The sequence below is a fragment of the Pseudopipra pipra genome, chromosome 5 (assembly GCF_036250125.1).
Source record: "Pseudopipra pipra isolate bDixPip1 chromosome 5, bDixPip1.hap1, whole genome shotgun sequence".
In the NCBI taxonomy this organism is placed as follows: Eukaryota; Metazoa; Chordata; class Aves; order Passeriformes; family Pipridae; genus Pseudopipra; species Pseudopipra pipra.
Genome location: NC_087553.1, coordinates 24,194,038 through 24,199,794, shown reverse-complemented (window position 1 = coordinate 24,199,794; position 5,757 = coordinate 24,194,038). Strand labels below are relative to the sequence as shown.

The window sequence follows — 5,757 nt, the reverse complement described above, 5'->3', positions numbered from 1 at the left end:
CGCCAGCATCTGTCATTTCTTCCTTCACTGGCCCTGGTATCTTTGCTGGGAGTCACATCTTACATGCAGGAAGCACTGTCTTGCAGCTGAACCTGTTTCTGAGTTCCAGGAACAAGTTTGATCAGAATTACTGGAAAAAAGACACAGGACTGCAGCGCCTAAAAATAAACCTGAGCTATCTCTGCAGTTACAGCCTTGGAACAGGCAAGAGTTATGTGAAATCTGATTCAGGATCTCTTGGTTCCTGGATTTGAGCCTCTGGCGTCCCGTGCATCTGGCCTTCAGCAGGAGAGGGATGGGACTGTCTGCACTGTTGGCTTTGGGTGTGCACTGACTTCAACAGAGGTGGACCCTGATTATGTGTTTTCTTGCTTTCTTCTGTCTTCTTACTTAAATCCTGAAGGAATGGGAAGAGGAGGGGCCCGGGTGTCAGCCCTGAGCACCTAACACCACCACTGTGCCTGATGAAAACAGGCTGAACTCCCTGTGAAGTGGCACCTGCTGCTTTGGTGTCTCTGGCAGTGTGGTTTGTTTGGGTTTCCCTCCTTGGTTGTCTGACCTGTCTGACAGTAAATTACTAAATTTTAATACTGATTTACTTCTAAATCTCTGCTCCTGTAGTTATGCGTCCCTGCATTATCCAGATGAGAGGCCTGTTACTGCCAGGCTTTCTAAAACTCTTGAAAGTGATTTTCAGAAACACCTGCTGAGAATAAATGGACAGATCTTGGTGACTTCAGAAATTCCTTCCAAGCCTGTTCTCTGCCAGCTGAGCAGGAAGAGCTGCTCCTTCATTTCCCTGCTGTGTGCGGCTTCCAGCTTCTGGGATGAGAGAAGAGTAGGAGGGTAGGGAAGAAGAGGGTAGTTCAGGGGTATTGTACTGCTGCCTCTAAACTGCATTTGTCCTGCCTCCATTTTGACTGTGGTTTTGATGGATCAGAATGAAACTGGACTTTTTTCCTTTGTAAATCCTGTTTTCAGTGAGAAAGAGGAACATTGCCTGTGTGGAAGACAACACCCCCATCACTGCAGCGTGGTGCAGGCAGCAGAGCCATGATCTGGCTGGATTCAGGAGTGATTGCCGGGTTTCGGGTAGGAGTACTGTCTTGTGACAGAGGGGAAACATGCTGCCATTTTGGGAGGTGTGGGGTAGCAGCTCTACGGGTGCACCTGTGTTTCGAGAGGACAAGTGTCCTAAAGCAGTAGAAGAAAAGGAGAAAGTCATCAGGCATATCTCAGGTGGGATGTCACCTCCTCTTGCTCATGCAGCCCTCTGTGCGGGCACTTTGTGGGCTTATTAAAGGTTTTAGGGCTTGGTTTGGGGCTTTTAATTTTTTTATTTTTTTTTTTAGATTGAAAATGCCTTGTTTTGGCTCGAATAGAGGCACCACTTTGGTTTCCAACACCCGTATCTATATGTACGTTTTTTTCCTTGGGGAGTTTGGGGGACGTTCCCAACAGCTCTGTGTTTTTTTTTTTCCTTCGGAGTGCGGGCGAAAACAGCGCTGAGATAGAGGTGGAAATATGCCTCGGGGGGAATCTTTCTCAGGGCAGTGCTGTCCTTAGCCGGCCCGGTGGGGGGAGAGCGCTGCTGGAGCGCCCATCTCTGGGAAGCTCATCCCTCCTCCCGGAGCTGCGGCAAACCCCGAGTCACCCTCCCGGGCGGCCCCGCCCCTTTAAGAGCGAGGCGGTGACGTCACCCTGCCCCCCTGAGCGCGGGCGGTGGGCGGGGCGCGCGGGGCCGTGCGCAGGCGCGGAGGGAGGGCCGGGCCGGGCCCGGCGTCGCCATGGGCTCCTGAGGCCTCCGCGCCCCCGCGCCGGTGCCGGCGCCGCCCGCGGGGCAGCGGGGCAGGGCTCGACCCGACCCCTCCTCGCCCCACCGGGCTGGGCCGCGCCCGCCCGCCCGCTGCAGGGTAAGACGTGGCGGGGGCAGGGTGGCCGCCGAGCCGAGCCGGGGCGCGGGGGCGGCTGCGGGCGGGCAGGAGGAGCCGCGCTGGTGGGGGGGTGGCTCGGTACGGCCCCCACGAACTCGCTCGCATCGTCCCGGTGTGGACGCGATCTCCCTCCCGCCCCGATCCCTCCTCCCGCTCCCCGGCGTCGCCCCCGCGATCCCCGCCGTGCGCTCCCCCCAGCCCTCCGCCCGGTTCCCCCCGGCGTGCCCCCCCTTCGTCCCAGGGTCGCCCCCGCCGTTCCCCCTCCGCGCACATTCCTCCCGCACGGTCTCCGTGCCGACAGACACGCGCGTCTCCCCACAAGCTCCCAGTGCAGCCCGCACAGCCTTCTCCGGAGAGTACACCCCCGAGGGGATAGTCCACCTCCCCCGGTGCAGCCCACTCAGTTCCTTCCCCCGCCCGCCACATGTCCTTGCTTCAGCCCACCCTCCCGCTCCCCCTGCACACACACGTACTGGCACAGCTCCCGCGCTCCCCGGTGCTGCCACGCTCCTGGGTGGCATTCGGAGGATGTCACTGTCCTGGCGCTGGGTGGGCTGGGAGCACAGTAGACCACAGCAGGGTGGTGGGCAACAGGTTTGTGTTTGCTGTGCCTCCTGTGGTTCAGGCTGAACCAACTGAGACACCGTATGCATGTGCTGGTGTGGTAGGTGTGTGTGAGCAGACTGTTGCTGTGCCTGTGTTCTCTTGCGTCTCAGGTGAGTTACAACTGGTCTTGTTTGGATGCTCGTGGTGTTTTGAAATTTCAGTTGCTCCATGAGGGCTAACTCAGCCTTGACAGCTGCAGTGTGTAGTGGAAGGAGGGCTTTGGAGGAACGTGTGCGTGACTGGGTTCTGATGAATTGTGGAAAGGGACTAGAGTGGTTTCAGGCACAGCTTTATGAAAGCTGCCTGGAGCACTGTGAAGCTGTCAAAAGTGGGAGGACAGGAGGAGTGGGAAATCTAGAGGAAATACTGAAGATGGTTCCTGCTTACAGAAAGTTTGAAACTGTTCTTGCCATGTAGGGAGCTTGAACAGGAATAATTATTGACGACATAAAGACAGGTTTCCCCAGAAAGAAGACTGTTTACCTCTGTCAAAGATAAAAATAGAAAGTATTGATCAATAATGGAGCGAAGGCTAATAGGATGAATAGAAATGTCTTTCTTATACTGCGAGAAAAAGAAAACAATCGATGAAAACGTAATAAAGCATACATCCCACTAACAAAGACTTGCCTCTTTTAACACAGCAGTCAACTGTGCCTTTGAACTTGTGTTGCTGGATGTTACCCTTGACTCTAAGAGCTTAGCAGCCTCCTTTAAAGGGAACACAGATTTCTCTAGAAATGTTCATGTCATTCAGGTTTCTAGTACTAAAGGTTTGTATTTGTGTGGTACTGTTGAAAAAAGTAAACTCTCATGCTTTTAGGATGTTGGCTAAGTGCTAAACAATAGGGCTTTAGGGAGAGCTTTGGTATTCTCCAAAGGCCTACTTCAGGCTTTTTTGCACCATTGCCCCCAAGAAAATGGGCTTCAAATCTGCTCTGGTCCAGTGGAGCAGGTTTTTAGGTCCTTGATACCATCATTGTTATGGTTGTGCTGTAAACCTTAAGTGGTGTATATGCAGCAGGTGGGTACCTCTGCATCTGGAGCAGGAGTGATGCGGTCTTGCTGTAAAATGATCAGGAAAGCTTTACTACTGAAGTCAGTGCTTCAAACCAGCTCGGGGGTGTGGGCAGATGTTTTTCTTTGTATTCTGTGCAGGTTTCTACAATCAATTCAGAGCGCTGGACAGGTGGTGTTTTGGAAATGTGGGGCAAGGGGAAGAGCACCTCCCAGCCACTCAGACAACTTTTGTACTTTTGCTTGTCTGTCTCCTTGGGACGTGTGGCAGTTAAAAGGGGAAAGTTCTTAGATATGCATAAGCTGGTCAGAATATGAAGTTCAGTGTGACTGGCTGGTTTGGCATAACAAAAACATTCTGAGCTGCCTAGTCTCTAACTATTTGACAGAATCCAGCTAGAAATCTGCGTTTTCTCTGTCAGCTTGTTTGCCTGTTTGCTGGTAGCAGGCTGGGAGGTGAGCTTTTGCGGTTTACAGTTGTGGGATTAGGGTTCTTCTCGTGGATAAAGGAAGGGTGGGGTGGTTTCTTTTCCAGTTCAAATTAACTTTTAAAACACTATCCCCCTCCCAAAAAAATAGAAAGGTAGTCCCTAAAACTAAAACATCTAATAATCATATTTTGATGTAGATGACAAACCTTTAATTTCCCTGTGACCCTTCACTCCCTCTCCCCTCCTGTTTTTAGTTCATGTTTAATTGGCTTATGTTTGCTGTGATGGAGATAAACTCTTACCTGCTCCTTCTAGCAGAAGTGCCTGTTTCATTTTCCAGGAGCTCAAAGGATATTCTTTGAGCTCTTGCAGCTGTGGGTGGTGGGTGCAGTGAATTCCTCAGGAGATGTTTTTTGTTTGGTCCTAGCCGCTTCAAGAGCCCAGTATTGTATTGTTCAGAGTACTGAAGTTTGAGGTGAAATACGAAGTTTCAAGTCAGACTTGTTGATTCTGAAGAGCCACTTCTATGACTATTTTTCTGTGTTTTCATCCTAAAATCAAGGAAACCAAGGAAAGCAGCAGTGAATGTACAGGGTAGCTTGTCTACAAAATGCCGAGGATAGTGCAGCCTCAGAGAGAAATTGCGCTTAACCTTTGTACGGTCGAGCTTTTCTAGTCCAGGACTGCTGCTGGCTCTCTGTGTAACAAAGCAGCTGTGTATTATTGAACGGCCAGGGCTGGGGGCAGAAGCTTTTTGCTGTTTTAGTGGTTGTGATTGATTGTGCTCGCCGAGGCCCTGGAAATTTAAGGTGCTGTAGAGAGCAGCATTGTGTTTGAGTTTTGAGTGCTGACTTGCCCAGCTGTTTGCTTGGAGCAGTGTGTGTGTTGTGTGCTGTTCTCGCTTCTTCCCAAACTCTTTGGGGTTTGCTTTCTTGTGGTGGAAGAGTGGTTTCCTGCCAAGACATTACACCCTACCAGAACACCTGAGACTCTGAAAGCGGTTTGACACTGATAAGATGGATTAAAAGACTTAGGTAAAATAACTGTAAAATATTGTTGTGAATGGACTGAAAACGCCCTTATGGAAAGGGTTTTGATGGTGGGGGGTTTTTTATGGACTACTTTTGGAGAGAGCAGCTGGACATGCTCTCAGAGCAGCAATTCCCCAGGATGGTTTTGGAAGGGAAATTCTGCCAGCTATAGCAGTGAGTTGCAGCCACCCTCAAGGAATCTCACCTCAGAGTCTTCCTCCTCTAGGGAGAGGCAGGGCACTGGAGTACTTGCTCATAGCCAGGTTCTGTCTAATCTAAAAGTCAACTCAACTTCCATCGGGTTTTTGTGATTGTGTAAGTAACATGTCTGGAAAAGCAACAGAGCAAGCTGTCTCCAGGGAAAGTGCAGTGTGTAGGCAAGCTGTTCAGGAACTGTGCTGTATCTGTGTTTGACCAGGTCTTTATAGCCTCTGAGGGGCATAATTGACAGGAAACCTGGAAAGGGAAGTAACTGCCATGCTCTCCTTGCAGCATTAACCCCCAGAGTACCTGGATATTTGTCTCACCACTATTAAGTGTGTCTCTGCATTGAAAGGATGGGAATATTGCTATTATTATCTTATAGTCATAGTGCCTGGGAGTATGATGATGCTGAAAGGATCAGCCATTTGAGGATGTTGTATAATGGAGGGTGACCAAGAGCATAGAGAGTTGGTGTCATGGCCTCAATTTTTTTGTGCCTAACTGGAAAGTGTTCCTCTCTGCCCAGGTATGGTG

General features: G+C 50.7%; 1 protein-coding gene across 5 annotated transcripts in view; it reads left to right on the top strand.

Annotated features, from left to right (window-relative positions):
• Positions 1-1,758: 1,758 nt before the first annotated feature.
• Positions 1,759-5,757, top strand: part of TMEM184B (transmembrane protein 184B) — a 32,036-nt gene continuing 28,037 nt past the window's right edge. For 2 of the 5 annotated variants that reach the window (XM_064655082.1, XM_064655079.1), the window contains exon 1: positions 1,760-1,913. The gene's annotated coding sequence lies outside the window, so the exon portion shown is untranslated. Of the gene's footprint in view, positions 1,914-5,757 lie in introns of all 5 variants that reach the window. The other 3 variants (XM_064655083.1, XM_064655081.1, XM_064655084.1) reach the window with 2 other exon arrangements.